A 12,321-nucleotide genomic window follows, 5' to 3' on the forward strand; every position below is an offset into this window, starting at 1 on the left:
TCTGACTGCCGTGACCTAAACTCCATGGTTCGACTCTTCAGCTTTCTGTCACCTCCTGCTCTAGCCCATGCATAGAGGAACAGCTATATTAGGCGCTCCCGAAATTCCTTTCTAGATTATTTCATGTGGCTAAAGGTCTTTTCCTGCAGCCAGGAATTTTAGTGTTTTGTTTGTTTGTATATTTTTGTTTTGTTTGTTTTTGTTTGGTTTATTTGTTGTTGGTTTTTTTTCTTTAATTGCAGAGTGACAGATTGTAAAAGAACTACTCCTCCTTTCTGTGGCAGTGCACTTTTACTTGTTTTACAAGGATTGAACAGTATTTCAAGTCACAAGCCACCAAGTATCCCCACTCAGCACTACATTCAGGATGCTCTGCCGGCATGTTCCTCTGCAGAAGCTGCTGCTTGGAATGAACAGCTGCAAAGACCAAGTCATGTCCTGTAAACCATTTCCACAGTTTCTTGGAGTGGCTTTTTTTTTTTCTCTCTCTTGCTGATACTGAATGTCAAAGCCCACTTGTGACTTTATAAATAGATCCATTGCCAATTCATCCTGGACGACCTCACTGTGCCAGGAACACACATTTCCTCTGCTTCTATACACTTTCAAGCAGGGCATCTCCTCTCTCTCCATTTCAAGCTTTTGACTCTTTCCAGGCCAGCTCAGGTTAGTAGCTAGTGCCAGAATATGTACTAAAGACTTGTACAAAGTCTATATTATTCAGGATTTTTTTTTTTTTTTTAACCTGGCAGTTTTGCACCACTGTCAAAGCTGGTCTAATAGAATTCATGCTTGCAAACCCATATGTATTCTTCCTCCCTAGCTAGCCTTTTAGACTAATGTTCAGCTAAACTGAAAAACCTTTGAGGATTTTTCCCTTTCCAGTACAATTTTGCATTATTTGGGAAAATAAAACCTCCCTTATTTGCACTTCTGAGTTATTGATGGGTACAGAAGAATGCCACAAACATCCTGCTTTAGCCAAATTCTCTAGCTGGCCCAGTTCCCACATCAAGGAGGCTGACTTTCATTGTCCTTTGTGACCCCTCTCTCATCTTAGGCAATTTTTCAGCTCCTGGAGAGCAATTGCAGAATCAGGAATTAATTTGCTGCATCATCTTCTGCATTATCAAGCACTATATAGCTGGAGGAATATAAAAAAATACATTGGTGGATTTTTTTAGACTACATTTTTAGGTTTGTCAGGTTAAACCAATCTATTTTTAGACTAAATAACTATAACCTCTTCGCTCACCTTCTTCTGGTTAGTTCTGACAGCAGGAGGATTGATGAAAGATGTCTGCAGCCTGTGTTGATAAATGAGTGCACAGGGCAGCCGCTCGTCCTCCCTTCCACCTCCTGGTGCTCTTTGTGCTGAAGCAGTGCATGGAGAAAGGCATAATGAAGGTGTATGTGGCCACAGCAAAGGGAAGAGAGGACCAGCTAACACCAGATTTCCTTCCATGTCAAGTTCAAGTCAGAAACGTAGAGGATAGGTGAGCGCAAGTGTGTGCTGCCACTTGATTGCCAGGAAACTTCACAGTGTTTCATATGAAACGGTAGTTTCATAATAATAGGTCATAATACGTGAATGAGCTTCGGTTCAAAGTTTGAGTTTGTTTTTAGCAGGAAAAAAAAAAAAAAAACCCTCAGTGTCTCACTCAGGGTTTCTCTAATGCCATACACCTCTACAACCCCTCTACTCTTCCTTCTCTCTTGAAAGTCTTTAAAGTCTTTTATCCTTTTTGGGACACGACCCAAACACGGCTTATCCGAACTTGTCCATCTTGCTCTTTCCTTGTTGAGAACCTGGTTGGGAACATGTGACACTAAAAACATTGCAGGGCTTCCCCCTGTTCATGTCACAGACAGCCTATCAGGATATCACCTGGGGGGAAAAAAAAACGTGCAAAGGGAGACGTGCTTTATAATTAAGACCCCTTCAATAGTTTTCCTGGCTCCATTTTACAAACTCTGAGTCACCCTGGCTCAAGCTGGGAGGAATCAGTGTTTGAACCTGCAGAGATATTATCTGCCTTTGAAATATTTAGGAAAACTCTGAGCCTTATTTGGGAAAGTGAAATCTGCTGTGATAACCAAGGCCTTGATTAGCTGGAAGGAGAGAGGGGTCCTAAACACCTTCCCCCTCCTGATTAACTCCTGCTGTGATTGTGTGGCACCCTGTGGGGCTGCTGGCACCTCAGACATCTCGTAATTGTTTCCAGGGCATCCCTCAAGGTCCCAGGTGACCTCCTCAAGGACTAAAACTTTCTTTTCCCTCTTAATGGAAGACCACGTAACACACGGTCCTACATCAGTGGCATAGTCATGGATGCAGAGCCCTTCTCCCACACCTCCCCTCAGAGACCAGGGCCACAGTGCAGGGCTCAGGCTGCGGCAGGCAGAGAAGGAACACAGATATTCCCCTTAGTAGCCATGGGGCTGGACACACATCTCTCCCCACAGCCAGATTTTTATGATGCCTCGGTCTCCATCACCCAGGACAGCACGGTGGCAGGGTCTTCTAGCAGGACTGGAGTGGGGACACCTCTGTCCTGGGACAGCATTGCCTTGTCCAGGGACACCTTTGACCACAGGGGTTTTGTTGGTGGCAAGACCCCATCCTGCCAAGCAGCACAGTGCCACAGCCCTGCTCTTTGCTGGGGACCCCCAGCAGCTGGGCACAGCAGGAGGTGCCAGCAGGATTACGGCAGTGGGGCCGTGGGGCAGGCCCTGTGTCACCGTGCTGTGACAGCAGAAAAGCCACCGCTGGCTCCGGGAGCTGGCTGCGCTCACCAGGTCTGGTGGCTGTGCTCGGTTCTGCTTCCAGGAGGCCAGCAGCGTATCGCTTACATTTACACAGTCACCAGTAACACAAGACCTGGCAGGTTCTCAAAGATGAGCAGAGGTTTGGAAGTCAAAGATATTTTTCATTCCCAAGCATTTCCTTCATGCCACTGGGAGTATATGATTGTACTCTGCAAGCAGGATAAGGCAAGCAGTAGTGTGTAAAAGTGGTGGAAAAACACCCTCCCCAGTTTGACACGGCTTTTTTACCATGTAATAGAGGATGGCCACACTCCCCCTTAAAATGTGCATTTCTTTCATAATAGAAATACTTCATTTCTTTCCTTTAAAAGCCAATGGAATGTGGACAATGAACAATTTCACATTTAGAAGCCAATTTTTCATCAGGGTTTATCCTTTTGATTTGGAAACTGGCTCGTTTATGCTGGAAAATTCTGTGCAATGTTGCAATAAAAGAGGCTCTATTTTTGCATTAGCTAAAATATGCACACACACAAACCCAAGCAATACAAAAGCAAGCAAACAAAGAAGTGCCCAGCCCGTAAGCTCCAAGCTGCCTAAAATTTCTTATTTCAAGTACAAATGCCACAAAGACCCTTGCCATCTCTAATAATAAAGCAAGCTGCCACCCAACAGCAACATAACATTTCCACTAGGCAGTATGTTTTTCCCTGTGAAACATAACTTAGCAAATGTGGCTTCAGCTGCCTAAATGTCAGCTCAATCTGTTGCAATCTGTTGTAAACTTTGAAGATACTAATCGTATGTCATATACTCACAGCAGTTTCTGGATTTGCTTTGGGACTAAAATGTTCCTGAGCAAAACAATTCACTAAGGGAGAAATCCTACCCTTTGTATTTTTTTTTCCTCCTTCCCTAGAAGTAGCTTTTCACTGATTTTTCCCCTTCCTGGCCTACTTCTGTACATGCTGTTTTACTTTATAAATCAGATCCATCCCAGTTCCAGCAGTCAGAAACCGGGGTATCTTGCTTTTCTATATTGCATAGCAGAGCAGTAACTTCACACACTGTTTGAGAGAAAAGGAGAATCCAGATCCAGGATAGGCTTCTGGCCAAACCAGCTCAGATTTTCCATCCCTTCTGTAACTGAGACATGAAAAGTGCAGGTTAGGACTGGGCAGCAGCCACTGACATCAGAAGCCCTATTTCTGGCAATCTTCTTTCCCAGATTGGTGTCTGATTCATGTTATGGCTTTCAGAACAAATACAGGAAAATTAGGTACCAAGATACATTCAGACACTGAATCAAAGTTTGAGGGAAGGCTAGGGTTTTCTACATTCGTATTAAGCCCACATATACTTGCTGGCAGATATTTATAGAGCATGACAGTATTAATTCTCATCTGCAGTCAAGAAGTGGGATAAGTTACATGAATTCAGTGCTGCCAGTCCAACATAATTTCCTTTCAACACCATGACCAAATTGCTGCACTTCATTGCCTTGATTTTCACACCTGTAAAATGGAGATAATACTTATGCCTTTTACAAGGGATAATGCTATAAACATTAGTTGAACTATTTGTGAAAATGCTTCGGAGAAGCACCGACTCCTTACTGTACAATAACTTTATCTGTACTGGCTGATATCAGACAGGAAGAGCTGAAATCTAAACCAGGAAAGTGAGGGGGAAAGGAAGCATAATTTCCTGTTTGCATGATGTACTCTGCAAGTGCAACTGAGAATATAAGGCTGAGGGATCTTGCAAGAAAAGGCTTTTTCAGCCAGCTCCCCCAGCTTTCTCCAGGCTGTGCTCATGCAATGCCACGGTCCTCAGTGAAGGCATTCCTAATTTGCCCAGCGTGAGAGGAGGATCCAGTCCTTTCACATCAAATTGATTTTCTTTAAATTCCAGAGCAGATGTGGTGCTGTGTGCCAGTGACCCCCCCGATCTCGCACGCCCGTGCTGCACGCGGTGGTACCCTCTGGTTGCAGAATAAACCCGAGTAACCACCACAGTGCAGCTGAGAAAGCAATGGAAAATCCAGCCAGGCAGGAAGCTTTTTCTTCTTGATTTCTGTGAAGTTCTCCAAGTTTGGCAAGCTTTGTAAACTCAGTAGCGGGAACAGAAAAGGAAAAACCATCACGTACAATTTTTCTGTGGCTTGCAGAAGTGAAATAAATCAAAAGATAAAACGGCAAGGCATCTGTGATACAAGATTTATTCTGTGAATGCTTAAAGTATTTAATCGCTGTCCCTGTGGCTTTCAATTCTGTTTGCTAGGGCCACGTTATTTTGCCTATTTTGTAAGGTATAAGCACGTATATCTCAAGTGCTTTCTGGCTGCGTTCCATATTCTCCTCTTCCCTGTTGGTGTTAGTGCTTTCCCTTTTGCATGGCTTGGATAACTCTCCGTAGTGCTCCCCATCTGTCCCTCTTTTCTGCCTTCTGATTTAGCATCTGATAACTTTCTACGTGACACCAGTGAAGTCCTCCTTGTCACCAGTGGGACCAGCTGCGCCATCTTGTTCCTTCCACCCGCCGTGGTGCCTCATCGGAGCTATGCCACAGGTCGCTGTCGGAGCCACTGTCCCTCTGTTGGGGCAGATGGATGTCCCCAAGCCCCCCCATCCGTGGGTCAGGCATGAGGTGAGCTTACTGTTGCCATCGTGATCCCATCCATCCATCCATCCGCTGTGCCATGGTACAACTGGTACATCCCCTTTTCCATCTCTTCACCCAAAACAATGACAAGTACAGGGGCTCAGGTTAGTGCAGGAGATGTGGGAACCACCACAACCCGAGCACGAAGTTGAGGCACCCCCAGTGGCCCCCAGCCCTGGGGTCTGCTAAGACAGGACGAGCAAGGGTAAGCAGCCCAGCATGTGTTTGCAAACTGGAAAACCTGAAAACGACCCGTCTGTCTTGCCTGGTTCAGTCCCACAGAGACCTCCTGTGTCCCGCTGCATGTCCAGGCCCAAACGCTGCGGGGGTGACAGCGGGCCCCCTGCCCCAGCAGGGCTCTGCGGTGCCCGTTGTTAGCTCTGTGCCACGGCTGTTGAATTCCCATTAAATAGCTGAGTCTCCTTTAAACTTCATCCAGAACAAGGAGCTTAAGCCTTACGGCAGCATTTCCTAGGAACTCTCAGCTCTCCTTTGGGGACATATTTCTTTCTATTGAAGGGAAGATTTCACAATACCTCTCTTCTGCTTCCAGGCACCGCGGTGCTGCTCTCCTACCATCTCCTAAGAGACTCACACTCTCGACTTTCAGTTCTCCTCTCGTTCCAGCCTGTCTGCTAGGATTCATTCAAAGGTGTAGGAAAAAAAACCTCCTGGGACAGCCTGTCCCGCGCCGCACCCACCCCTGTAAAACCCCAGCCGGAGCACCACTGGTTCTTATCAGCCATCACACCTTAAAGTATAAAAGGTGTGCCTAATATTAGCCAGGAAACGTCGTGGTGAAGACCTGGACTTTTTCAGCTAATCGGTATTAATAACTTCCTATGCTTGAAGACAGCCCATAGGAAATGCAGCCTGACTCATCTACCCTGTAATTAGATGAACTCCTCGAAAAAGTGCAGGTGGCTGCACCGCAAAGGCACATTAGCCAAGGTGCAGAATATGCTTCTGACCAAAGGGCAGATAATAGCAGCAATAATTTCCTCCACTGATATAATACAAAAAAGCAGTATTTCTGACAGATTTGGCATCTGGCTGAGGCTGGAAAGTCAAGCAGTCATTTTCTTTCTTTCCCTCTCCCTTTTATCTCACTCAAGGGAAATCTGTAATATGCACAAAGCCTTGATTTATTTTTTACACTCTCACAAATTACTGGAATAATTATGCAGAGAAATTTCACAAAAAAAAACAGAAGATATTCAGGCCTATTTGCTACTTCGGTTATACGTAGACTGCGATCCCTACCAAAGATATTTGCTTCCTGTGTTCTCTTTTTCTGCCAAGTTCAGCCGTATATCACTTTTATGTATCTGAAGGCCGCAGCGTAATGCAATATGAAGCTATGAATGGGATAAAGTTACATATTCTCCATTGATTTTCCATTGTACCCATTATCTTTAATGCTGGAACGCGGGATAGTGCGAGGGCCGGAAGCCTCCGCACCTCCGCGCTGCCTGGTGCCGTATGAAAGCCATCCCCTGGGGGCAGATAAAACCAGCTGCGAGCTGCAGAGAGGAGACAGGCGTCCCCTGAAGCAGCCGGCGTAATGGGGGGAGTGGGTTGCTCGCCCGCCAGCAGGGGAGAGAAAGGGAGAAGCCAGGAGCAGGGAAGGATTAGGGAGGGGGCATGCGAGGGGCCAGAAGACAAGAGAAGGGCTGGCAGGAGGGACAGGGAGCCAGAGGAAGGACCCACGACAGATCTGCCTCAAGCCTTCTTGGCAGTGGACGAATACTTTTTTGCTTCACAAAAGAGAAAGGGGAAAAAAAAATAAGAAAAAAAAGTTTTGTGGTCCGTGATGCTGCCGCTGCCCAGGAGCACAGGGATGCTCAAAAGCCTTTGCCCCACTGGTCTGGGGTCTTGTGGAAAGCAAGCTGAGGGCTCACTGCTGTGGCTGCCCGGCCCCATGGCTGCAGGGGTGTGGGGAGAACTCAAAGGCTGAGCATTGGTGCCGGGGGGCAAGGAAGATGAGCGGGCTGGGAGGATGCAGCTGCACGGGGAGAGTGGGGCGCATGGGTGGCCTGCAGCCCAGGCAGGCCTAGTTGCGCTGGGACTAGATGTTAACACTAGCTCTCTAACAAGCTTCTCCAATCGCATTTTTTAAGGCCATGTGTTAACAGAAAGCAACTGCACAAATGCAGCAAGTTCCAGCACCGCTTCCACCCTCATAACGACAGACACCGCCGCGATGCGGTTGTCGTTCCTCTCGCTAAGGGTCAGAGCGGGGAGCTGGGCAGATGATCGCTGCATGCGGTCTCACTCGGGTCATGCCAGTGGGGCCCCTGCCTGCCCCTCCCAGGGGGCCAGGGCTGAGGGTCCGGTCCTAGCAGCAGAGCTCTCTGCCACCTCCGCTCTGCGGTCACCGCTGGTGCCCCTGTCATGTATTTTTCAGATCAGAATGCTTCTGAAGGACGAGCGACCCGCTCATCTTCGCCTGACCTTTACTGCTCTGGATACTCGTGTTGACATCTGTGACTAATTTGTGATCTACGAAACCGAGCTGTGACCAATACAAAAAATCTTTATGAGAGCCTTGCCATGTTCACCAGCAGGTTTTCTGACCTCGCTGCTCCAGAGTTTGTGCTCTGGGGAACTCCACGGGCGACATCTCCACCTCCAGCATCCCGCCCCAACCTCTTCTCCACCACACCAGCTCTCAGCTGTGGGCACGGAGCGCGGGGACCCTCGGGTGAATTTTCCTGTGGTCACCGAGGAACAGAGCCCCCAGTGAGATCCCCCCATCCCAGTGCAAGAGAAATCTGGTGCCTCCTTTTGCTGCTCCAGTGGGGCAAGGATGTGAGCCAGGCTCCTTCGGGGCTGCCCGCCGCCACATGCGTGTGCACGTGCATGTGCTGCGCAGCAGGGCCCCGCTTCTCATTTAAACAGCCAATTAAAGCCTACTTTGGCACTTAGCACATGGCATCAGCTTGCAGTACTTAAGCTGCCTAGCACAGTGTGAATTTAATTTGATAAAGGGGCAACTAATAAAGATCTTGGAAGGCTGGTTAAAGTTCATTAAGCCCTTCCTTTCAAGGTACACTTCTCTCCCCTGCAAAAGCTTGCGTCTATTTTTTTTTTTTAAAGCTGTGTTATATCCTGCCACCAGAAAAAGGTGCCTGTGTCACACTCTGACAGGGTATATTTAAAGTCTCGCTGTCAAAGTCATGTCAGATCTTGATTCCTTGCCCAGAAATGTGCAGAAAGAAAAACTAAAGCCCCCTTGCCCAAGTGCGGGGAGAGGAGTGCACAACGGGTTCGTGCAGCTTCTGCGAGGGGAGCTCAGCTTCTGTCACACTGCGCTACATCCATCCTATTTCTTTTGAGCGATCCGGAATTCCAGATGGCTTTCATAAACAGATGAGGAGGCTCCTCCAAGTTCACTGGTTTAATGAAGCCCGTATGGCTGACTCATGTAATAAGTATTTAATCATGCTGATGAAAATCATTTTAAAAACTTCCACCACACACAGCGCTGTTCCCCGCACAGCCGCGGAGCTGATAACACAACATCACAGCCAAGGAGCCTCCGTTCTCCAGAGCCTCTCCAGTTGCCTGCCTCGACTTTCATTAAGGAGTTATAAATGTGTGCACGTCTGCGCATTGCCACCCTCTAACGAGGACCGGTTCGTCTTTGCAAATGCTCATCAAATCACCTATGTGAGTGCCACAGGAAGATTTTTGTTAAGCTCCACATTCCCCATGCAGCTGTTTTCAGAGGTCACTCATGGGTTAACACTTCGGTGTTTATATCTTCTCCTTAGTTTCAGTTTGTGCTCTCAAATGCCCATACTTGCTAGTTTAAGTGGTCTCCATTTGTAAACAGAGGAATGCCAATACCTTGTAAATACTGAGTCATCTTAGGTGGACATCTGTCCTCTGGTCAGCAGAAGTCCCGGACAACACCACGAAGAATGTGGACCTTCGTCATTTTCAGAGCATGGACCTAAATGAACGCATGTAAGTGCATCATGTGGCCACTGGTCGCCCACACAACCTCGGTACATTTCAAGCTAGCTCCAGTCTGTCCTCATCTCCTCCAGAGCAAACCCGGAGCTGGAGGCCACCCTGGAGCTGCCTGCACACCGAGGGTGGCAGTGACCTCCCCAGGGCAGCGCTGGGGGGCTCGGACATATCCTGGGGTTATGTGATCACCCAGACAGTGCCCTGTGAGGGCTGGAAGACATGCTGGAAGATCTGAATGTATTCCTTGAGGGGGAACGGTCCAGAAATCACTGCCTTGCAGGGTCTGGGTGGGCTGGAAAAGCCAGTGGAGTTCTGAGAACAAGCGGGGCGCCTTGCGTGGGCTGGAGCACTGAGGAAGTTGGAGACACTCTACCAGATGCTCTTTGCTTTTGTGAAAGGCTGAAACAAGGCACATTGACTCCTAGGTCTGGATTCTCATTGTCATGTTTGTGCTTACCTTTACAACGTGCTCATCGCTGCTCAGCAGGTCCAGGCACTTCTGGGAGCTCTGGCAAAAGGAAGAAGACAAATAACATACTGTTCTGCACAGGCTCCCAGCCACACATAGAGAGGTGTCCCTGTTTTTCTACAGAGAGTTTTGTGGATCGGTCCAAATTTTCATAGTCAGATATTTTTTATCACCAGATGAATTAGTTTTACGTGTTGGGGACAAGGCCACTTGAAGTTTCCAAATTCTAGACATGTTGAAAGCTCAAGGCACATTTGCACTATTATCAGTTACAAATTTGCTTATATCCTGATGGGGAAAAGACTTGTTTTCTGACATGAGACCAAACAAAACCTCCACTTTGTGTCATTACAGCTAGTTCCCTTTGGTAAGCAATTTATTGTTCAAGCCACTGACATGTAACACAGTGTTCATAGCTTTGGAAACTGGTTTTATTTTAATTTCCCTCATTTGATTTTACAATAGACGTTTTTCACTTCTATACATGTGCATATGTTGAAAACCTACTGCTACAGGCTGAACAGAAAGCTGAGTGTGATCCTGTCTCTTACACTTACAAATGGTATGCCCAGGAATTACCCCATGCTTTCTGAATGATTTAAACGCCCTTAGTGCAGCGTAGGTGCTGCTTTAAATAGTTGTACCTTGGTGGCTAGCATTTAAATCTTCAGGACTGGGAAGTCTTCTGGTTAAATTTGAATCATATTGCTGCAGCACCTAGACATATGCAGCTGCAAATAACTGGGGCATTATGGTCTTTACAGGCTCAATAATGAGATCCAGAGTTCACTTTACACAAGTGCTGCATCCTCCCATGTGTGGGCTTAAGAAGTTTGGAGCAGCAGGATCAAACTCTGCAAGTAAAGGGATACTGCATCCTTTCTTGTACCCCACTTCAGAGCGCCCAATTAAGATGTCACCATGACTTTTCAGAAGAGCACCTTAAATAGAAAAACACTGGGACAGAGGAGAGGTCTCAATTGCCGTGGTTACAACTTCAGACTCCGGAGCTAAAGGATACCAAGAAGAGAGCTTAATGCCTATAAATCTTCCAGGGTGACCTGATTCATGACTCAGCCAAAGCGCCCAAGTCCCTAAGAGCCAGGAGAACAACAACTTTAAAATACAGTTCACTACTCTTGCTGGAATCTGTAACCCACTGGTTTCACACTCAGAAGGTTTAAGCCGCAAAAGGCAGGAGAGGATTTATGTGCTCCTCTGAACAAAATACATAAGGGTAGGAAAACTTGACCCGACAATTCTGAGACATGCCTGCCGTAAATAACCAATTGATTGGCTGACTAGCAAAGCCATTAGCGGGCGTGAGGTGCCTGCTGAGATTCAGACACCGCATAAAATGCTGGAGGTGCCTGCAAAATGGACACGGCAATTGGCTACGCGGTCATCTGCTTACGAGCCGCTCACAAGGGCTCATGAAAAATGGGGTGGCTTTCATCTCACCCACTTGACACCAGGGCTCTGGAAGGGGACCGTGCGTGGGATCCAGTCTGTCACGGGCAAAGGGGGAAGAACACGGAGGTAAAATTACTACCTTGTGCTTGAGGAGTAAATCATCTGGAGGAGTAAAAGTATTTCAAATTAAGTTGGAGAACCTGCCTTGACAGTTGCAGACAATGAGCCTTTTCTGCTGTAAATCACCACAGCTGCCAAATGGCACTGGTAGGTCTGAGCTAATGGGGCTTTCCACCCCATGAAAAGTGGCTGCAGCAGGTATAGGAGGGGGGAATTTGGTGTCTCTGCTGATCACAGGCAGTCGGGTGAAAGGACTAGAGGTTACGTTTTACTATCTGAGAAAGGGTCATTTTCAGCTTTTCCTTCCATCCCATTCCCTCCCAGTGAATTTATGCGGTACACCCATCTTCACTCTCACTGTTGTGGCCAGTTTCTGGATTTGGGTTGTCTTTTTGTGCCATCCCACCCGAAGGCATAGGAACAGGCCAGAGCGGTGGAAGGCCCCTGAAGCTCTGCCTACCAAGTCTTTCACTGAGAAGAGCAGGCCCTAGGAAGCTGAGCAGACATAATGCTGGGCAACCCCAGACCCTCCTTTACACCAACTTGAGACATTTGCACCGTGCAGTTAGGTAGGAATCTTGGTCTGAATGGCTAAATAAACAGCAACGTAATGACGAACCAGAGCCAGCTCCTCAGAGAGGCCGTCACTTCAGGCTGAACAAGCTGAACAAGCAAAGACGTGGCCTTGTTCCAGTATCAAACGTAAGATCAAAACTGACATCTGGGAGATAAAAGGCAGATAGGAGAATGTAGATATGTGAAACTACATTCAGTTTGATTCCACTCACAGTTTCAGATCTTTCCAAGCTTTCCTACCCAAGAAGATAGCGGCTGGCTCACAAGAACCAGCTCCCTGAGCAGGCATCACTCCCTGTGCTAGATTGCCTCTTGCACTGTTTTTTATGGGA

This window comes from Anser brachyrhynchus (genome assembly GCF_964034855.1).
Source record: "Anser brachyrhynchus genome assembly, chromosome: 5".
Lineage (NCBI taxonomy): Eukaryota > Metazoa > Chordata > Aves > Anseriformes > Anatidae > Anser > Anser brachyrhynchus.